At 36.8% G+C, this 23,673-nt stretch overlaps 1 pseudogene; it reads left to right on the forward strand.

Moving 5' to 3' along the window:
* The first annotated feature begins 19,495 nt into the window (after window positions 1–19,495).
* Window positions 19,496–20,303, forward strand: LOC112399114 (60S ribosomal protein L6 pseudogene; annotated as a pseudogene).
* The last annotated feature ends 3,370 nt before the right edge of the window (window positions 20,304–23,673 follow it).

Below are 23,673 nucleotides of genomic sequence, written 5' to 3' on the forward strand. Positions count from 1 at the left end.
GTGGGCTATTTTGTAGAAATTAATAAGATGATTTTAAATCTTGTATGGAAATACAAATGATGTATCTAGATTAGTTGAAACAATCTTGAAAATTGTGAAGAAACAATCTTGAAGAACAAAATTGCAAATTTCATATTATCTGATTTTAAGAATTATTTTAAAGCCAACCTAATCAAGATTGGGTGGAATTTGCATAAGAATAGAGTCACAACTCAGCTGAACAGACTAGACAGTCTAGAAATAAATCTACACATAAATGTCAATTGATTTTAGACAAAGGTGTGAAGGCAATTCAATGGAGAGAGAATATTCTTTCTTTTTTTTTATGGTTGGGCAACCATCACCACCATCATTTTAGCATATTTCTATCATCCCCAAAATCTGCTGTCAATCCCTGCTCCTACTCCCACCATCAGGCAATCACTAATCTTATTTCATAAAGGAAATTCTTTTTCAACAAATGGTCTATAGCATCTGTATAAACACATGGAATGAAATTTACCATGTCTACTTCACAATATGCACAAACATTAGAAATGGATCATATACCTGAAAGTAAAATCTAAAGCAATAATCTTAAAAAAAAATGTGAGAATACCTTTATGACCTTGGGTTATGTGAATATTTCTTGGCAAGGAAACAAAAAGCAATAGACATAAAGAAGATTAAATTTTAAAATGAATTTCACCAAAGTGATTTTTTTTAAAGTGTCCATCAAAAGATACCATTATGAAAATAAAAATGCAAGTCACAGGCTGGAGAAAATATTCATAATCCGTACATCTGACAGAGGATTTGCATCCAGAATACATAAATAATTTCTACAAATCATTAATAAAATGTTAACTAGCCAATATAAACAGGCTAGATAATTGAACAGCCACTTATCAAAAGATATGTCAAGCCAAAAGCCCACTGAACCATTCTCCACTTGGGTTAAATAAAAACCACTTCATGCTCATTTGAAGAACTAAATTAAAGACTGATAATACTAAATGTGATGATTTGGAGGAACTAGAACTTTCATATGTTACTGGTGGGGGTACAAAGCAATACACCCCTTTGGTAAACTGTTTGGCTGTTTCTTACAAAGTTAAACATACTCCATCAACCCATTGTCCAGAAATTCCACTCTTAAATATTTACAAGAAAAATGAAGCATATGTTCACAAACAGCAGTGTGCCAAAATGTTTATAGCAATTCATAGTAGCCCCAAACTGCTAAAACCCAAATATCCTTAAGAGAAAAAAGGATATATTCTGATATATTCGTATGATGGAATTCTACTCAGCATTTATAATAGAATATAGCACTGTATAATGAATAACACTGGAGAATTAAGCAACAACAAAAACAGCAAAACATTTGGTTGAATAAAAGAATCCAGACACAATAGAGTACATGCCATATGATACAATTTGTAAACACTTCAAATACAAGGTAAAAGTTGTATATATTGATTGAAATCAGAGCAGTAGCTGCCTATGAGTCCTGAGAATGATTGTAGGGCAGCATAAAGGAAATTTTTGGTATGATGGAAATGTTCTCTGCATTGGGTACAGGGTTGTATATATTAGTTAAAAATCATTGAATTATACACTTAATTGTGCACATTTCATTGTATATAAATGTTGTCTTAATTTAAAACAAATGTTACCAAAGTTGGTTAATAAATAAGAAGACCATTAACAGGAAGAGGAAGCACCTGTGTCAGTAGCATTGACTTTTTTGTGACTTCCTGAATACTATGCCCTTTCATAGTTCCTTACTGTCCTCCTTCAGCTCTAACTGGCCCTTCACAAAATTTTCCCTTATCTCTTTTGTATCCACCTCCTTTATAAGGCAATCTCTGCTCTTCTTTTTTGATAGCTCTCTTCAATTCTCCTCTTTCTCCATCTTAAGACCAATTCTGATAATCCTTATTCCTATTAAGGTGTGAGTGACAAATAGCATTGTTAAACTGTTGACTTTCTGCCAAATATTTATTTTTTATAAGTGAAATGTTAGAACTCAGTGTCAAAGAAGTAGCTCAAAATAATTTGCACTATCTCCATAAATTTAGCATTTTATCTTTTATATTTTTAATCAGTTGCTCAACTAATACTGAGTTGCCAGAGAGTTTGATGAACCAGGGGATAAATTGAAGAGCTGTCAATCTGGGGAGAAGTGGGCAGATCTTAAGCAAATGAGGACTTAATAAATGTACATAAACAAAATGACAAATGTTTTTGAAAGGGGGGGGCATCTTCTAGGACTCTTTCCTCTTCTTCTTCTCTTCCATACATTTCACTTTCTATTCTATCACTGAATGTTTGAAAAATCACTCTAGTGTGTCTCATCAATTCTGTGACCATTCCTATTCATCTTGCTCAAATTCTGCTGTCTCTCACTTGTCCTAAGATGTCACCTTATTCACCTCTGTGATTCCAATTGTGTCCACCTCCTTTCTTACCAATTTTCCCTCCCCTTTCATTCTTCATCCTCTTTTTTAAAAAAAAAAAATTTATTTATTTATTTTTGGTTGCATTGGGTCTTCGTTGCTCCACAGGCTTTCTCTAGTTGTGGCGAGTGGAGGCTACTTTTCCTTGCAGTGCACGGGCTTCTCATTGTGGTGGCTTCTCTTGTTGCAGAGCTTGGGCTCTAGGTGCGTGGGCTGCAGTAGTTGTGGTACGCAGGCTCAGTAGTCGTGGCTCGCGGGCTCTAGAGCGCAGGCTCAGTAGTTGTTGCGCATGGGCGCCGCGGCATGTGGGATCTTCCCAGACAAGGGCTCGAACCCATGTCCCCTGCATTGGCAGGCGGATTCTTAACCACTGCACCACCAGGGAAGTCCCCATCCTCTCATTGATTCTCTCCCAAATTCCAGCTACACTAAGTGTGGGTGGTTTGGAAATAGATTATACCCTTTCATGTTTCTGTACCTTAGCATAGACTATTTCCTTTTCCTGGAAAGTCCACGCCGCGGCACTGACTTCATTAAGATCCAAGTAGTTAACTAACTTTTTTCAGGAAGCCATAGTCTGCTCTTTCCTGTGCATGCTTCCCTTTGGTGACTTTTGCTTATTATTGTACATGCCATTTTTTCCTTTTGCCTGCTAGATTGTAAACTCCTTGAGAAAGGGATTGTGATAATCTAGGTATTCTATTTTCTGGCCCAGTGTCTGACCCACTGTAAGCATTCAATAAATATTTGTTGACCTAATGTTTTATGAGAAATATTTAAAAAGATAACTAAACTTTCTTTTCTTTCTGTTTGAAATGTTTGTGTGTATGTATATTTGCTTCAGTTTTTTTTTGTTTGTTTTGTTTTAATTTTGGTCTTCTTCCTTTATTTACACACATCTACACACATGGAAAACCATTAACAAATGTTATTGAAGGAAGGTGCCAAAAGAAATTAACATAAATGGGTATATTCTCTGGAGTTGAACATTTTGCCATTTATTTTTCATGAGATAGCTTCTGAAACATCAGTCTTCACTGTAAAAAAACCTAATGAAGCAAAGCTGACTTTAGGAGCCATATTTGTAAAAGAGAAGTAAAAAGATTAGTTAATATTCTTTTAAGAAGATGATTTTCCTTTACCCAGTTTACTTATGTGCAAATCACTGACCCACTTTTAACATAATGAGGATAATAGGTAGGTTTGGGTAGGTATCAAAATTAAAGTCTAAAGTCTGCGTCTAAATTATGAGTTGCTTGCTTGTGAGAAATTTCCTAACTGGGACGGCTTCCAAAAGCACTTTACCGTAGCTTCATGGAATTTTCTCAACTGTTTTATTTGGTTCCTTCTCCACACCTCTTCCCTTGTGCATAGAGGCACATCTGTCTGTTTTCTGCCTTATCAAGCATGCATCTACATCTGTGAGGAAAACTCCACTTCCTCGGCTAAAAACCTGTATCTGATTGTGGTAATAAAGCTCTACTTCCTCAGTTCAAAACATACATCAGACAAGACCAATTACTTCAAATGACTCATAGTAACAGGCAAAGCAAAAGTTGTCTTTTCAAAGCCTTTGAACTTCTCCTGCTTCAAAGGTGTACTAAAACGTGGTTATGAGGTGATTGTCTAAAATTGCCAAATTACCAGTTTCCAAGCTTTGACATTTGCATAACTAGACAAAGGAAATCAGTGAGATTACCTTCCAGGGGGAAAAGAGACCAAAAAAAAGGGCAGACAAAAAAGTAACTATGACATAGGTGAGGCTGGTGGCCATGATGCCTCTTAGGCAAAGGGCAGGAATTAACTATTGATAGAATCAGGTTACTAAGTTAAGCAAGCAGATATTTTTCATTCTTATTCTTGCTCTTAAAAACATAAAAAATATATTACTCTGAGAATGATCAGCGAATAAGATTTTTCTTAAAGAAGCCACTGTCCAGAAGTTTTGCCTGATATTTTGAACTCTGGTGAAATACTTCCCGATACTCGCTTATGTGTCAAAAATGTCAGTAGCGGTAAAAGTAGTCAAAACTCATAATTGCCTGTCAGCTGTCTGGGGATTTGCGTGAATTGAATTTGTGGCCATATCTGTTTCTGTCCTTTCTCTAGAGTGAATTTAGTCTGACCTTCTTCAAGGGAAATACTTTCTATAGGTTTACTGCCTTCCTACCATACCTTTCAATAGCATAAAAGGCTTTTTATTTTACTTCTTGTAAACATCTTTAAAAATGTTTACCTTCTTTATAAAACTTCTTCCTAAGCACAGCAGGAACAGCTGAGCCCAATGGCTATGGGCAAGTTCTCTAGAGTCAGATGCCTCAGTTCAAATCCTGGTTCTGTACGTCCATTCACCTGGATGCCTTTAGATGGGCTACTGACTTCTCCCTGTCTTAATTTCTGCATCTACAAAATGGGGATAATGTTGGGAATTCCCTGGCGGTCCAGTAGTTAGGACTTTGAGCTTTCACTGCCGAGGGCCCAGGTTCAATGTCTGGTGGGGTTTAATCCCTGGTGAACTAAGATTTTACAAGCCTCGCGATGCGGCCAAAAAAAAAAAAAAAAAAAAAAAAAAAAAAAAGTACCTATCCCATGGGTTGTTATGAGTGAGAAATACATTAATATTTATAAAGCATTTCAAATAGTATCTGGCACATGGTAAGCCATATACGTGTTTTGTAAAATATTTTAAAATGATAACGTGTGTATATTTAATTTACTTTTCAGAGCTTGATTAAATTGAGAGCACAATGATTTTGTTTTTCAAAAGCGATATAATCTGATGAGAAAAAACGCTGAGGCCCACTGCCTGAGTCTAAGGAGAAGTACTTGGTAGTTGGAATTAGCCAGCTTCTCCCGTAATCGCCACCATACCAAGCCACTAAAGGGTTCCCCTGGCAGAAAGTTCAAACATACTACTGAATCCAGTGAACTAAGCTTTGTCTCCAAATATTTTTTCTTATTTTCTTAGTGTGTCATCCCTCTTAAAATAAGGAGCAAAAAATCTGCGACCCTTGAAAACATACCCTTTCTTAACAATGAGCAATAAATGAGCAATTTTGATTAGGTGATAGTATTCACAATTTATAAATACCTAGCAGTCAGGCATGGTGCAACCACCAATTCTTAGACATTTAGATCAAGAGAGACACTTTAGATTAGTTAGTTCAAGACTCTCACTTTACAGAAGAAGACTACAGTGAAACAGACACAGATAGGTTTTCCAAGATCATAGTCACAATTAGCAATGGATTTGGGTCATGCTGTTGGAGAGCCTGCCTTTGGAGTCAGGCAATGCTGAGTTCAATTTGCATCTCTCCCACTTCTATACCACTGAATGCATCTTAATCTTAGTTTCCTCAACCCCGAAAATATAGTGAGATGATACTTGTAGATGAGATAATAATTGTAAAGCAATTAGCATATTGGCTGGCTCATAGCAAACTCTCAATAAATCATACCTATTTTTATTGTTAGTCTTATTATTTCCTTGTCTCCTGTGTCTCTTCCATCATAAAACCAAATACCAGATGTTAAAATAAATACTAGTCTCCTCCAAATGATTATTGTCGAATCATACCCTCTATGATTTGCTGCCCTTCATAGTCTATCCAACACAGGTGGTTTGTAGATGCCCAGTTGGCACCTTAATTTGTAAGGCAAATAGTGACTGAGTCAAAATTTCATACTCACATTTATATATAGCACAGACCCTGTAAATAAACCTGCAGAGTCAAGTTTTATCTTGTCCACTTTGTGTCATCAAGCTCTTGTACAGGAAATGGAGTGTATTTAATATTGGTGACTCTGTATGTGTCATTTAATTGTCTCTATTGATTGGATTTCATCAGAGTGTGGGGCTTGGACAGAGGTTTGATTAGACTGCAAGTATTCTTGGCCGTTTTCTTTTACCCGACACCATATCAATGTACCTTCTGGTGTGGTATCACTTTCAAAATCAATATCTGAAAAAAGCCCTGCACACAGGCGCCCAGGAAGAAAAGGCAGTGCCTCTTAAGTCTCCTTATACACACAGATTAAACCTCTCCAATTGAAAAAGATTTATTGCATGTTTTAGAGCAGGATAGAGGAGAAAATAAGAACTGAAGGTGTCTCCATAGATTTCTTGTGTAATTTATGCATCATTTTTTATTTAAAAGTGTCAAATTCTCCCTGTTAATGTTGGTTGACGTTTGAGAATGGATCATTTTTATCAATGAAATTTTACACTTTCAATCTAGTGCTTTTTTCCCCTAGATGTAATAATAGTCTATAAATATATTTTTTGGGCAAACTGATATCTTAGACAGACTATTCTTGCCCAAATTCATTTTGCATGGATTTAATTGCTGTGAAATGTCCACTGGGCCTCCAGACTAATCTTCCACTGAAGCAAAGTTTACTTTTCTATTTGCCAAAGTTGCTCCATCATGAATTCACAAAGCTCAGGCTCCAGATTTAAATAACACAAACTAAGTAGCATTAAGCAGCAAATGTGTCTCTTTATGCTAGGTTCATGGAGTTTGTGGTGGTGTCATTATGCTGACTGGGAAAGGGGCTGGGATAAAATGCTTATTTATCTCTCCTCTGAAACATGGAATTTTCTCAGAGGTCAGTTGCTGGGATCTTGGTAGTCAGGGTTGAACTGAAACTCCTAGGAGTAGATGAGGCAATTTGAATAACTTCAGACTATTTTAAGTATCAAAACCCTGGGGTTTGGAAATAATATATTCTATACCGTAAAATGTAAATTCCTAATAAAACAAGTTACCTGGCACCAATATACCCAGCGTTATACCCTGAGATGGAAGTCTTCTGCCATAGAGTGATAGGAATGAATGGATAAAGAGCATGAACTCCATTCTGTACTACCACTGTCCTCTTTTTTTGCAATACCTCTCTGTCTGTAACTTTATCATCTCCTCCTTCAGGTTCTTTTATCCTTGCCTTGTGCTCTTCCTTTTTGTCATATGTTACTTTAGAAAAGTGCTTGGCAAACTAAAGACCCTGAGCCAAATCTGGCAGCTTTGTTGTGTAGCAGAGACCATCTGGCCAGCAAAACCTAAACACTTGCTACCTGGTCCTTTGCAGAAAAAGTCTGTAGACCCCTGTATTAGAGCAACAAGTTTTCATTGTGAAATGACAAATTTTATGTGGGACGAGTTGGAGGGAAACGCAATTCCTCCCCAAAATACCATCCTGTTCTCTGATAATAATTGTATTTTCTGTATCTCATTTCTAAAGTTACAAGTATCGGACTGTCATTTCTACTTACATTTCTGTATAATGTTCTCAATGTCAGGAAATATTAAGATGCTGAAAACGTAGTTCTGTACATTTTGCTACCTTCTGTGATGACTCTCTCACTCTTATGAAATGGTTAAAGTGTGTGGTTGCCTCTGAAGAGAGAGAAAGTATATATTTATATACATATTTAATGTTTTGAATTGTGATTTTTATAAGCATGTGCACAAATATATTTAATACAGATTTTAAAATTAATTATTACTAAAGGGCTTTTCCCAGATTCTGGTCAATATATTATATAGAGTAGAGACTTTTTCTACATTTAGAGAGAAATGATATGATATATCAGGTAAAAATCAGTTTGTAACACAGTAATTTTCACATACATACTCACTTAAACTTTTTTACATTTATAATCAGGGAACCCCAAGCAAGAAAATTATAACTCAGTTGAACTAAAGCAAAGATTCTCAGGCATGACCTTTCCCAAATTGTTTTAGAACTTAATAGAAGTAGCCACCATTTAGTGAGTATTTACTGAGTATCAAGTGTTTTAGGTATAACGTGTCAGTTAATCTCCCTAACAATGCTGTGAGGAGGGTTGGAGATGAGGAGACAGAGGCCAAGAGTTTAGTCACCCTCAGTCAAAGGCAGATGTGTCAAGTCTAGAGCTCAAGGTCTTTCCACAACACCGGGTACTTCTAACTGAAGGCAGATCTCCATGGTATGCAGACTTCAAATACTTCTTGGAGGCCAGTTTCACTAGGGATTTGGGAACAGAGAGACCCAGACACTTTCAGAACAGCCCTAGGAGCTTTGATGAGTCCATTGAAAATCTAAGTAGTACACATTAGGAAAAGAGTGTGTGTTCTGCTTTTCAGTTCATCAGGGTGTGGAATCTTGGGGGAAAGATGTCCACTGCAATTCATGAGAGGGAAGAAGTTCCCCAAGTTCAGCTTTTATTTTCCAGAATCTGAATTCGGATTCAGAGCACTCATCCTTCTACAGCCTAGGGCTGAAGTCATCAGTGAAGATGCTGCTGCTATATCATGTAAAGAGTTTCAGTGACCCCCCAAGTCATGGAAACTTGTTCTTAAGGGCCCAGAGGGATCTGGGCTGAAAACAAAAATTGGGGCATATGTTCTTGATCTGCCCTCCTGACATGACGTATGCTGTGGTTAATTTTGCTAAAACTTTGTTCTGATCAGGTTACTTCCCTTTTCAACAACCTTGCCAAAACAATAAATATTTATTTCCAAAGAATATTTTCTCTGTGCATTTAAACAGTTTGCTATACATCAACGAGATCCTGGAGATGTGTGTATGGTGTGTCTGTGTCTATGTTCTTGTTGATCACATCCTGTAGGTAATAACAAACTGAAAACAGTACAGTCGTCCCTGGTATCTGCAGGGGATTGGTTCTGGGATCCTCCATGGGGACCAAAATCCATGGATGCTCAAGTCCTTTATATAAAAGGATGTAGTATAGTTGGACCTCCGTGTCTGCAGGTTCTGCATCCACAGATATGGAGGGTCAACTCTACAGGAGAAAGGATATGAGAAAAGAGTCTCACCACAGGATGGAGGTGGGACATGGAAAAGGGTTGGGTGAGAGTTGGGAGCTTGCTCTAGCCTGGGACTGGGAAGGTCTCACGGGTGATGTAACTTCAGATGAAAAACTCTAAAACTCTAGTATTGAAAGAGAGTCAGATCTAGGTTTTGTGGTGCCTGAAACTCATACCATTTGTGAGGGGGGATTCTTTAAGAAAAAAAGATACAAAACCACAAGCATAAAATCACATAGGAAGTCTTGAAAGATGCCTTAAAATCTTAGGTTTCCTTAGCTCATAGTAAATCTGTTTCAGGTTGGACATTGACATTGTAACCTGATTTTCTCGCTGGGAGCAAATGCCTCTGTCAGCAGATAAAGAGTATCTCTAGGAGCATTTCAGGCATCCTAGGCTGAGATCAAACTGAAGTTTTGTCCTGGACTGTTGGAGAGGCAATCGGGTCTCTGGAAGCTCATCCAGATGCCAAGGTTAAGATACACTAGAAGTCTCCTGGTTGAGGTGCTGGGCTGTTCTGTGACCTTGAGAAAGACTGGGATCCGGGCAAACTCATGCCATGTAAAGATCCCCAAGGATGAATGTAAGGTACAGCTGTGAGGGCAACCACAAAGGAAGCAGTGTTATCCTGCTGTTCTTCCCTATCGTTATCTTCAAACCAGGAGAAAAGTTGGGAAGACTGGCAAATTAACTTCTGTTGTTTTGTGACAATTCCAGGGGAGAGCCTGCTCTTCATTTAGGTTGTGTGGTGAAGAGAGAGGCTGTGCATTCCCCCTCAACATCTCAGTGGGTGTCTCTGAGGCAGCAACACCCTCACAGGTCCATGGGAAGCAGAGGCAGGAACAGGACATGAAGGATCCAGTTCTGAGTGGAAAGGATATGGCACCTTGTAGAAAATAACTGAGAAACACTCTGAAAGTGAACTGTTTTACCACTTGGAAATGTTCGGTCTCAAACTCACTTAATTGGTGTACTTATCAAGTGCATCAACAACCTTAAGAACAGGTTGGTGTTGCCTGGTAGACATAAAATCAAAGCAAATAAACACTAAATAACATGGCTATATTTCCTGTCACTGACCTTTGTTCAAGGGTTCCTTCCATCTTGCTTACCAACTGCTTATCCCCAGTCAATCTGTATTGGATGAAAACGACCTGTCCTATGAGGTCCAGCTCAACTGGCCATGGAATATGAAAACCTTCCCTGATTCCCCCAATCACAAACGGTCTTTCTATTTGAAGCATTATGTCTTTACATCTTTCTATGGCTCTACACACTTTCATCTAGAAGTGTGGTTACTTTAGTGAATATCTGGACTAGCCTCTCTTGTCTATGAGGATTAGAATGTTACTCAGGTTCTCTTAAATCTTTTGGGTTTCTGTTTGCTTAATAGTGTTTGTAACAAGGCAAAACACTGCACACTGAAATCTCATGGGAAACAAGAGATAGTCCTAGAACTGAGCTACCCAGATGGAAACAAAGTTGGGAAGTTAAAGGAACCTATCAGCTGTGGGTACAGCAGTCATCTTCATTCACCGACCCAGCCTCACATCATACAAAGCCTGTAGAAAGGAAGCTCATCTTGGTAGGTAGCAAGCCAGTACTGCGAACACAGTGGTTGATGGGGCACTAAGCACACAATGCCCAGATGGACTGAAGGTTGTCTGGGTTGTAGCATGAATGCGTTTCTTAGAGGAAGATACCATTCTGATAGCAAATGTATGATCTTGGTTACCCATGTACTAAAAAATTATACTTTTCTCCTCAGCTCCTCTACTCCCTAGAGCCAAAATCCTTCCACTGAAGACTTTGTCATTAGGTACTATGACAATGCTTAGTTCCCAGACTCTCATAGGCCAGTCTCCATCTTACTCTCTGTGTATCCCTCAGAGCAAGACCTTTTGCACATAGGAGGCTCTCAATAAGTTTTGAATGAATAGGTGGCTAGAAATCAGCTGTAATATCCTTCTGCATATACATCATATGTAAGCTACCAGGGTTTGGGGATTTTTTTCCCCTTTAATCTGTATTTTCACTAAGAGAAGGAGGGGAGTCATTATTCTTTGACACATGAAGTACCTCATTTTTAATGTAGGTAAACTGCCTGTTCAGAGGAAACAGTACATTGTGGTACTGAAAACAACTGTATGGCTCATGAGAGCTACCTTATTATCTGACTAAATTGGTTTATGTAGAAAAAACTAAAGAACAGAAAATATACTTCAAACATTAAGTAAATATCTTAAATGGAATCAAATTCTTGGAGAAGATATGAAAGCTCTCCATCTGAGGTCAGGATGAGGATGGGGGAAGGCTTGAATCTTTAGCTGATTTGTTGAAGAAAACTTAGCAGTATGTAGTACGTGGTGAAGAATAATCCTGAATTGGCACAAGCAAGAAAGGTAGGATTTGCCTGCTTCTTTGAACATTAGTTCATATCCTTCATATTCATTATACTGTAGACCATTAAGCTATTTTATGGGCATGAGAGAAGTTCAAGTACAGCACAAGTTGCCAAAAGGATTATGAATTTCATTTTGATTGATCAATAATTAACTGTACCTTGTGAAATTACAGGCTTGACTAACTGTGGAACGTATTGTAGTGAACAGCCCAAGCTGCCAGAAAGAACAGAGAAGACAGAAGAAAAAAAGATGGAAACTGAAACATCTGTCCCCTTTATGCTGCAAGAGCTGGTAACCAAGATCTCGCTGTTTCCTTCTCTATCTAAAGTACAAACAGCATAAAGCAGGGATTGGATTGATACAGGACACTACAGAAGATGTTTGCTTATAATTATTTCTAGCACTTTTTTGAAGCTCAGGGATAAAACATTTCCAATTATTCATCAAGCTCTTGGAACACAGGCCTCTATAAGAGGGATTTAGCAGAACACAAATAGCACACAAGGGTACAGATGAAAGGAAAGAATGTGAAGGGATTATTACCATAAAAAAGCAAATGACTATTTGATGGAATTACAATACAGGGAGTCAGAGAGGGATGGGAAAATAACGCTAATTGATAAATACATAGCTGTTTAGCATTAATTTGAATTATGTCATGGCTGTGAAATGAATAGTAACTGTCATTTGTTTTTCACACGTGAATATATATATATGTGTATATATATATATATATATATATATATATATACACACACACATATACATATATATAACTTTTGAAAGATAACTATTCTAGACTTCCGTTGCCTCAGTGGCTGCCTTAGAAAAGCTGTCCACTTTCCTTCAACCAATGAGAGCTCTAATTATTAAAATATTGGTGGAAATTCCCTTTACTAATATCTGACAGCCTTAGTTTACCCAAAATACACAATTCGTACTACCCATTTATGGTTTACATCTATGTACTTCTAAGCAGGTTTTTTTTATTTAGAAGATATTTCTTTCTTTTTGTTTGTTTGTTTAATTATTTATTTATTTTATTTTTGGCTGCGTTGGGTCTTTGTTGCTGTGCACAGGCTTTCTCTAGTTGAGGCTAGCAGGGGCTACTCTTTGTTGCAGTGCGTGGGCTTCTCATTGCCATGGTTCCTCTTGTTGTGGAGCATGGGCTCTAGGCGCGCGGGCTTTAGTAGTTGTGGCTCGTGGGCTCCAGAGCACAGGCTCAGTAGTTGTGGCGCACGGGCTTAGTTGCTCCACGGCATGTGGGATCTTCCTGGACCAGGGCTCGAACCCATGTCCCCTGCATTGGCAGGCGGATGCTTAACCACTGCACCACCAGGGGTTTTGAGTACTGTTTAATGTGGAAAAATGTTAAAATCTAAGCCAAATCTGAAACAAAGTATAGGACTGACTATCCCTGTTTCTGTTCTGTAATTCCTCTACATACTTTTCTTCCTTTGTTAGTACAGAGAAAAGTTAAATTATCTAGCAATAACAGCAATTTTAGCACAAACATGCTTTTAAAATTGCATTTGGCAGATTTATGGATGCTGGGGAATCTCAAAATAGAAGGTGAAATCACTTTCTAACCACAAATAGCTAAGCCACCCCAGTAACAGTATAGTTCAGACCTGGGAATAGATTACCTTTCAAAAAGATATTGAATTTAAGTATTTCTTTCCAGTTACCTCTGATCAGATAAAAGGATTTCTATTTATTTTTTAATAAAATAAAATACTTGGGAGAAAAGTACCAAAGGAATTCAAATTAAATGGCAAGACAGGATCTCTAAAACTCTTCTATTATCCCAAACTATAAGAACCCATCCATTGGTTGTTCCACTCAGGAATGTTGAAGTTCTCACAGGCCCATTCAATCATGAACTGTACTTGCCCCAGAGTGTCCTTCAGAGAGCAGAGAGGCACTAGATGGTTAGGTCTTTGAGGTTTTCTGTAGTTCTCTTTCTATTTTTGTTTTCTAAACTTTGTGTTACATACAACTCAAATTTTTAGTTTCAGACAAATAGTATACTTGCGGGTGTAGTTAAGACGTAAGATTCATGATGGCACAGCATAATAAAAGAAATCAGTTTTGCTACCTAATAATGTGCTTCAAAGAATAGAGAAAGTTTAATGTGCAGTTGAGGAAGGCACACATTTACAAGTTAAGATATATCGGTCACCAATGCACTCAATAAATATTAACGTCACAAATCTGCATAATTGTAGTTCTAAACACAAGAACCTTTTCTGGTCAGTTTGTGGGGAGAGAAGAGTAAAAACGGTGAGATACTATAGGGTCCTGGAAGAACTGAGACCTTCAGAATATCAGATAGGTCAAGAAATAAATGTGTATGAAATAGGATTGCAACATTTTTTTTGAACAGAGAAAGCATTTACCGATAAGGAAAAAAACAAAAGATGGAAAGGTATCTAGTCATTTTCTGTGTGTATCTCTTCTGAAATTGGGGATAGGAAAAATATTTCAGTTTTATACTGATTTTCTCATGGCTTTTGGAAATTATTTATTTACATTACACTAAAATAAATACCACAATAAAGTTTTTGTTTACTATGATTTAAAGTAAATGTTTCATGACCAGGATTTAAAGTTACATTTGTGACTGCAAATAATTCTTAGAAATGAATATTTCCTTGTTTTGCTTTTATACTAAATAAATCTGCAGCAACTTACTTTAAAAATGAAATAAATCTTGTGTTCATAGTGACAGTCAATAACACTACAGCATAATAATCAATTGCTATTTGTAGCAGCAGGACTAGCAGTGGGGGCAGATCAGTGCAAATTACTGTCACTGTGTGCTGTCATGTATGCAGCCAGCCCGTAGAACCCAAGACAAATGAAGCTCGATACAGCAGAATGAGACAGTACTTAGTCATACCTGCACCACAACAGAGGAATGTGGGTTGGCATCAAATATAACAGGAAAGTGGATATAAATCTAAAACATTGATGGGTAAGAAAAATAAATTAATCCAGCTAAGAGTTCTGTTCCCAAGATTCAAAGTTAAATGCTCATACCTTTTTTTTCTATGAGCTGGAAATTGGTGGATTATAGGTGTCTAGGGATCTACAAAAAGGTTAGATGGCTTTTTAGTGAACGCCAGAGAAGTCTGTGCTGTACTTGACTCTGTTTCAGAGAGATGACTGACTCTAAAATCAGATATTAGGTGTAAATCACTAGTAATGGCCAATTCTAATGACAAATTTAAGTGATAATATATTCCACATACAAATAAGAAACAACTAAGAGGGGTGAAAACCACGTTTGTCAATATCATTGGGGTTAAAATATTTTTTTAATCTTTTCAATTTTTTTATATTTAATTCAAAGAAAGAAAGGAAGCCGCTGGTCTATCTTTGGGAAATCCTTAAATCTTTTAGCCAATCAAGTAATTTTAAAGCTAGAACTACTGATTTTCTACCTTAGTCTCTTTCTGTGATGAATCAGACGACTTGCCTTCTTTTTGCAGGTAAGTAATACAGAATACAGAGAGTATGGGGAGAAGGCAACCAGTATATTCAAATCCACGAAAGAAAGAAGCCGAGCAAATTGACAATAGCATAGTAATCCCTCCATTTCTAACACTCCCCGATAGTTAATGAAGTTTGCAGAGAGGTATAGTCACTCATTCAGGAGAAAAGGGCTCAGGACCAACCGTGTAATCTACTGCCCCCTGTTTTAAATGAATCTGGGGTGCCCCTTGTTCAAAAGTAATAAGAATTTCAAGACCACACAACAGACCACTGAACCAAGCGTGGGCCCTCTAAATGTGGGGCTTCCTCCAACGACCCAGATTGTGCACCCATGAAGCCAGCCATCGATGCGAGAGTTCATCTTCCTAAGCTTCGACCTCCCCACAAACACCAGCCTAGTTTGGTTTATGTTACTTAACCCTCAACAAATTGATCTCTAAAACAACGGTTACAGATTGGTAGCCTGCAGGCTGAAGTTGGCCCAGAGACATATTCTGGTCGACCTGATGGGTGACTCTTATAGGTCAAGACTGAGTAACAGCTGATCCCTTTGGATGAGACTTCTTCTCTCAGTCCCTATTATTTCTTATTCTTTGACAGTGAGCCATTTTTGCCCCTTACATACCTTCCTAGCCCCTGTTAACATTTGAGTTTACCACCCATAAAATGGTAATGGAAATCTTTAGCTAGCTTTCCCTGATCCTAAATAGCAGTGCAAATAATAGTAGTAAAAGCATCATGCTGAAAAAACCTACATGGATCTTTTTTTTTTTTTTTTTTTTTTTTTTTTTTTTTTTAGACCAGGGCACGAACCCATGTCCCCTGCATCAGCAGGCGGACTCTCAACCACTGCGCCACCAGGGAAGCCCTCTACATGGATCTTAAGGAAACATTAGTTAAAGCAAAAATAAGTTAATAGTATTGATGAAATGCATATTCTATAAACTATGCTCTCAGGAAAAATTTGCCTTAACTCACTACCTCCTTTAATGAAAACCTGTTAGGAAGAAATGCCACTCTCTACTTTCACCCTGTTTAATTCACTGATCTAGATGGGGGGAAAAAAAAAAAACCTCAAAAATTCACTTACCAATACGTTGAGCCATTTACAATTCTGAAATCACATTAAAAGCAACTAACAAACACCAAGGGGAAAGGGGCAGAAACACTTAAGTACAATTAAAAGAAACTGAAATGACCCTCGGAAGGAAACTGTGATGAATGAAAAATAGTAACTCTTTTCCCAAGTAAAATGACTTTATCAAAATGACAGCATGATGCCTAAAATATGTACATTATTTAGAAATGTGACAATTCACTCGATTGTTAAACATGGTGGTGATAAATTGTAGTTTTCTAAAAGGGACGAAATGACCTGAAAAATAATGCACCTATGATTTAAGAAAACATTTCTGCCAAATATGATAATGCTTTGAGTTCAATACAGTGACTTTCTTATTGATAGTTCATGTTATTAATGGCTTAAATATATAACTCTGTCTTATAACTCTATCATGGGCAGAATCCAACTGCAAACCCAGTGTGTATTTTTATTGCTTTCATCTTGCTAGATTATTTTCAAGATAGAAAGTCTACACCAATTTAATTGTGATTAGACTTAACTTCTAGACTAAGCTCACATATAAGAAGATGAACAAATCCTAGAATGTCTTTTTGACTACTGCTTCAACTTCCCAACGAACGGAATGAAGAACTTAATATAAATTTTTGGTCTCTACTGTATTTTACTCTGTAGTTTTGGCTCTGCTGTATGAAAGCCATTTGCCTTATTTGCAGCATTTGGAAAAAAGAAAGCACACAGCAATACTCTTGAGTCCAACTTTTGCCACAGTCAGCCACTGTTTCTGAGATTCAGGTCTGTATAAGTATATTAGAGCGGATTTTTTTCCTTCATTCTGCCTCTATTCCCCAAACTGTAATTCCATTCAAAGAAATATTTGTCATGTAAGTCAGCAAGGATTAGAACTATCTTTAAGAGATTGCTTTTAGAATATTATTGGTGTTTACCTGGCAGAGAACAGATAAGGCTACTGCTACCATTATTGTAATTTTACTGAAGATGTGCCTTTTTTTTTTTTTTTTTTTGTGGCCTCTCCCGTTGCGGAGCACAGGCTCCGGACGCGCAGGCTCAGCGGCCATGGCTCATGGGCCCAGCCGCTCCGAGGCACGTGGGATCTTCCCGGACCGGGGCACGAACCCGTGTCCCCTGCATCGGCAGATGGACTCTCAACCACTGCGCCACCAGGGAATCCCTGAAGATGTGCCTTTTTAATGATGAAAACTGTGTTAGGACTTTGGAGAATGGCTTTCTCTGTTTAAAATATATGCTGCAGAGCTCAAACCTTAAACTAGATGTGTTAGATATGAGATTTCTTTTTTAACAGAATAAATTTAAGGTGGAGCATGATGTGTCACTAAAAACGTTTCCCAGGAGAAATCTATCTCATGAGGGTGTGATTCATTTGGCCCAGGGAAACTATAAAGCTAGCACCACTAGCCCATACTTCTGAGTTGTTTGCTCTTCATGAAGTAGTCTAGGTATTATCTACTGACCTTTCTTCATTGTCATTTTTCTACAGCGATCTCCTTTTACAACCGGTGAATTCCACTTCATCTTTTCTATAATATCCACACATCCCTTGAGTAAGAAATATGGCTTATGGAAAAATGAATAAGACCTGGGCTTGACAACAATGAGCTTAGCACTAAGTGGAGAGGTTTGCACACATTCTATCATTCTGTATAACCATCCGGAACAAAATGGGTCAGGGATGAGGCAGATTTGGCACTTTTATGGTTGACTAACCTGCACAGATTCACATGCCTAATAAGTGTCAGGGCAAAGATTTGCACCTATGCTTAAAGGTCCCAGCTCTTTTCATTGTGCCATGTTGTCTTTCTTCAGGATCTATGGGTTACAGGCCTCTGTACCTTACAAGCCTTATCAATAAATGAACCAGATGACATTTTTGAGGATTTTTTGGATTGCATTAGAGGTAAAGTTTACAGAACTGGGAATCCAAAATTAAAATGACTGCCCTTTCCCTCATGACTCTTAAACTAAATTAAAACTGGAATAATTTTTGAATCCTAGAGTCTCAAGAAAGAAGCAAATACCATATAAACGAATTGATAACAAGAATTTTTTGAAATGTCTTTCCCATGATATCATGTATTTGCCAAAAGTTGAAATTTAGTAGAATCTTCTGAATCATAAGGTAACTACCAACCTTTATTCTTTATATTTTTGGTGTTAAGAATTTTTTAGTATTTAATTCTTTGAAAACCAGTTATTTATTCACATATGTGTGTGAAGGTTTAGTATACATATCAATACAACAATGAATGACAAATGTCTTATCCTCTGTTTGCTTAAAATGATTAATAAAGTACCTGTGCAATATTTCTCAGTTAGCTAAAATACTAATTATATAGTTCTGTACCTGAAACCTTATGAATATATACTAGTAAAGAACATTAAAAATACCACATGTGGAGAAAAAAGACATTCAGTTATATTAAATAGCAGGTATAAATACCATTCTCATGACTATCTCATACATGTAGTTTCATTTTTGTGTTTGTACTTAAAAAATATAAAATGCAAACTCAGTATTATAACAACTTTGTCAATTAGCTAATTTTACAATGTGTAATTCCATCACAAACTTTCCAAGTACTATAAACACTAGTTATTTTTGATGCCCTTTCTATGTTTTCTGCAACATAGAAATAAATAGCAGGGTATTCAATTCCATCATTCATTGGTATTCCTGTTTATTATAGAGAGAAAAAAGGAACTCTAGAAAATCCCATTTATTTTATGTAGCATGTTTATGATACAGAGCATATCAAGATTTCTATTAAAATAGAAACTCACATTGAATGTTTGCTTGCAGTGCTGACCAACCAACTGTTGGTTCCAGAAAACACTGTTAGGAATTTTAATGATTTGAATTGTAAGAAATGCATTAGCATTAACTAAAGGTGATGAAAAATCTCTGCTTCTAGTTTTTAGACTCTCCCACCACCCCCCTTTTTTTCACTATTTCCTTTCCTTTCCTTACATTGGATTTTGTCATATGTATAGGTATAGCCATGTGGGGAAATGTGAGATTGATTGCATAGCAGTAACATAATATAAAGTGAATGGATCTAAGAGTCAAGATTTCACCAAATGAAATATTTTTAACTTCTATTTTTTACTAAGAAAAAGAAAACTAGATGGAAACTATTGTATCAATATTACTATTTAAAATTCTAATTATTTAGAATTGTAAGATGAAAAAGACTCTTAAAAATTGTATTGTGCTCTCCTGTCATGCAAGATGGTGGTAAAATAAAGCTGGAAACCCAGACATTAAGGAGGAAAAAGCAAAGGAAGGGTGATGTCAGTGGCAAGGTTAAGAAGGAAAACCACAGGGCAAAAATGCCTACGAAAGGGAAACCCACTACAGCTGAAATTCTGTCTTAGTCAGAGGGGTCTGCAGGCATTCCCCATCCAAGGAAAGTCATGTGCAAGAGGAAAAGTTCGGCAGTTAAATCCAGCATTGAGAGGCAAAAGGAGATGGTTCTTGCTACTGTCACAAGCCAGTTGCTGGTAAGAAGAATGGTGGCACCCAAGTGTTCAAACTTGGCAATATATCTAGTTATTATCCTACTGAAGAGGTGACTGAAAAGCTGTTGAGCCACTGAAAAAAGCCCTTTTGTTACCATGTGAGAAAACTTAGAGATAGTGTCATTTACAGATCAACTCTACTGGTCACCGCAGAGGCAAAAATGTGGCTTTCCTGAAGCAGCTTGCTACTTGTAAATTGAATCTCTGGTTAGTTTCTCTATGCTGAACACAAAAGAAATTTGTCATTGCCCCCTCCACCAAAATTGAAATGAAAATACCCAAACATTGCATTGATGCCTACTTCAAGAAGGAGCTACATAAGCCCAGTCACCAAGATGAGATTCTTGACACAGAGAAAAAATTACCAGGTTACAGAGCAGTGCAATATTCATCGGAAAGCTCTGGACTCTCAAAGTATGCCAACAATCATAGCTGTTCCCAGCTCCATGATTATCTGCGTTCAGTGCTCTCTCTTACAAATGAAGATTATCCTCACAAATTGGTGCCCTAAATTTCTAACACAGAGCACTAATTAAAATAACCGAAACATTAAAAATATAGTATTGCTTTAAACATCATTCATACCAGCATATGTTTTCAGTTCAATTAATTAATATTGATTAATTAATATTTTGAGGTATTGGTACATAGAGAAAATATACATTTGATCAAAAATAAAATTTTTATGATAGCCAATTTTTCAAAATCTTTCCTTTTAAAATTAGACATTTCTGTCATTGAAAAGTTTGATTCTATATGCAAATTGTAATTAACAGGTAATAAAAAGCGAAGTAACTATTCAATACAAATAATAACTTAGTATTATTTTTCCCCAGAAATAAAAGTAAGGTTTTTAAAAAATATAATACTACCTCATTAAAGTCATAATGCTATTGATATACATGAAGTTTTCAGTGAACCTGGATTTTATTTTTTACTTATCATATATCAAATGACGTGAATGTAATGGTTCACAATTTTAAAGTACAATGATTCTATTTATAGAAATAAGAACAGACACTAGTAGATAAAATATATATGTTCCATATATAAGAAGACTTATTATTAAATAAATAGTAATAAATATTAAATTTTTCTTATTTAGGGGAAAAATCTAGATTCCATAGAGCATAGATACAATGCTTGAAAAAAAGAGTAATGCCCAGCTAATGGAGGACTCTGAGGGAAAGGGGCCTGCCTAATATTTAGGATATTATTGTAGCTAGAATAGGGTTAGTTTATCAGTGTTGCAGTTTGGAAAATTAGCAACCATGTATAAAACTTACAGGAAAATTGATAACCAACTATCCTACCATCAGAAAAGTGACTCATTTCTCGAAGACGTCCATTGAGATATTTTGCAGCACTGAGGGTTCATCAAAGTGTAGCGTTTGTAATATGGGAAAATAGCCTTCAATAATAACCTTTCCCTTAATATGGTGGCAATTGCCAAGGGCCTAATATAATTTGGCAAAAAGTGCCTTGTGTACTTAAATCAAGAGCTGATTTAATCTTATTACAAAAACTATAATGGTTTTATTGAACTTCTATCTAGTCTCTATTGGTCTAGTCAGGTAGATAGAAATTCACTTCTTCTCTTTGTTCTTTTAACTTAAGATGTTTTGGAAAAGGAAATGAAATGTATCAAGGTAATGTAGTTGATTCTAACAACAAGAAAACTTTGAAGTTAAAGTAGTTTAGTTGGGGAATGTCAATGAGGCTTCCATGGAGTGCTTAGATGCTTCGTACCAGTTATAATGGGCACCCTTCTCCCGAAAGGTAGGAAAATAGTATTTGTTTCACATTATCTTTAACATCTCCAGTAAGCTATCCTTCGTACACAATTGCATAATTCATCTAGCACCACTTCTCATGTATGGGTGGTTGTATACACCTATCTGAGAGACTGACAAGCTAAAAAAAAAATAACTTTGATGAACATTTATACTCTCAGATGAAAAAGAAAGCATTAAAGTTTACGTATGATGCACACATAACTGAAAAATTTTGGAGATATAGTGAAAAGTGAATTGTAGACATTGAATCCCAAGGGAGGGTAAGTTTTGAGATTCTCCAAGAAGCTATTCCTTAGTTATCTCTTTGTGCAATAAGAGGGGCTGGAAGAATGATTGATTATAATAGAAAAGATCGTGGTGAGCTTAGATGCCTTTGCACACAATCTTTCAATCCCCAGAGTTATCTCACTAACCTCTCAACTTCAGTCACAAAACTGGCTTGGTGTCTGGAATAAATCTGGTTCATAGGTGGAAAAAAATATGATGTCTCAGCATCAAACAAATCTTATTTTTGTTTGGAATATGCAGTTCCTGTAACTAGGCTTAAGACTATTTGAAATTAAGTTCATGTCTTACATTTCATTTTTTAGGAACTTGACATACACAACGTACCCTTGTACATTGCACAGGGGTACCCAGTGCCATGGTCCCTCTGTGACAGAGATCTTTCTCTCCCTGCTGCAATTTTCTTAGTGTTTAGAGACATGTTTTTGAATCTTAGTGCTTGTGACTGGATTCCTGCTACTCATTCTTAGATCTACTCATCCTGACAGGGTTCTTGCTTGGAATTCTGCCTGTTTTATGAGAAATTCATTGGCTTTTATCACTGAATAACTCAGACACGATTAACCACCTAAACCATTTTTTAGGAACTTGACACACACAACGTACCCTTGAACATTGCACAGGGGTACCCAGTGCCATGCCCTCTGTGACAGAGATCTTTCTCTCCCTGGTGCAATTTTCTTAGTGTTTAGAGACATGTTTTTGAATCTTAGTGCTTGTGACTGGATTCCTGCTACTCATTCTTAGATCTACTCATCCTGACAGGGTTCTTGCTTGGAATTCTGCCTGTTTTATGAGAAATTCATTGGCTTTTATCACTGAATAACTCAGACACGATTAACCACCTAAAATTTATTTATTGAATACTCAATATGATTCAGTAACTGTGCTGAATGTAGAGATACAGTAGTAAATAAAACAATATTTTACCTATCTCCCCGGGATTTACAAGCTAGTGGGGAAGCTGGCATTAGACATGAGCTCAGAATGATGATTTATGTTGCAAACGGCCATGACAAAGAGCTATGGAAGTGTATGTCCAGGTATCTAACCTGGTCTGGATGATCAAGGAATGGCTTCTCATGAAAGGATGTTTGAATAGTGACCAGAAAAGAATTAGCAAAGTGAACATGGGCAGAAGAATATTTAAGCAGAAGGAAACATGTATATAAAGACCTAGCAGCATAAAAGGATGGTAGATTAGAGAAAATAAAAATCATGATGTCTGAACTGTAAATGGGATTGTACCTGTCTGACTTTTTTCTAACTGCCCAGGACTTGCTGTGATTACCTGCCCTGCCTTATTTCGAATTACGTCCACTCCACTATTTTTTACTACATTGATGTCTGAGGCCATGGTCTGAATATAAGGTGACTTTGAGGCTAATCAGCAGAGAAACAGGAGTCAAAAGCAAGGGGTGATACCTGAAACTAGCACAACATTGTTAATCAACTATACTCCAATATAAAATAAAGATAAAAAATCAGAGTGTGATAAAAGTAAGATGGATTAGATCAATGAATAGGATGTGCTATAGGATGCATTCTATGGAAGATTTAGCAGTGGACCTTCACTGTGAGGAACAGAGTGGGGAATGATGAGGGTTGAAGAGAACTCACCAATAGTGATGTTAAGCAAGAGAGAAATTAACAGACAGAAATAACTATTTCCAGTCACATCTTCGTTTGGAATAGAATGTTCACATTTAAGGTTAATATTTGTTTCTAAATTTATTCTTAATGTATCTCTTTTAAAAAGTTAAGAATATTATCAAGATGTTGGGCTCAATTGCATAATAT

This window comes from Neophocaena asiaeorientalis, unplaced genomic scaffold (genome assembly GCF_003031525.2).
Source record: "Neophocaena asiaeorientalis asiaeorientalis breed wild unplaced genomic scaffold, Neophocaena_asiaeorientalis_V1.1 scaffold11, whole genome shotgun sequence".
Lineage (NCBI taxonomy): Eukaryota > Metazoa > Chordata > Mammalia > Artiodactyla > Phocoenidae > Neophocaena > Neophocaena asiaeorientalis.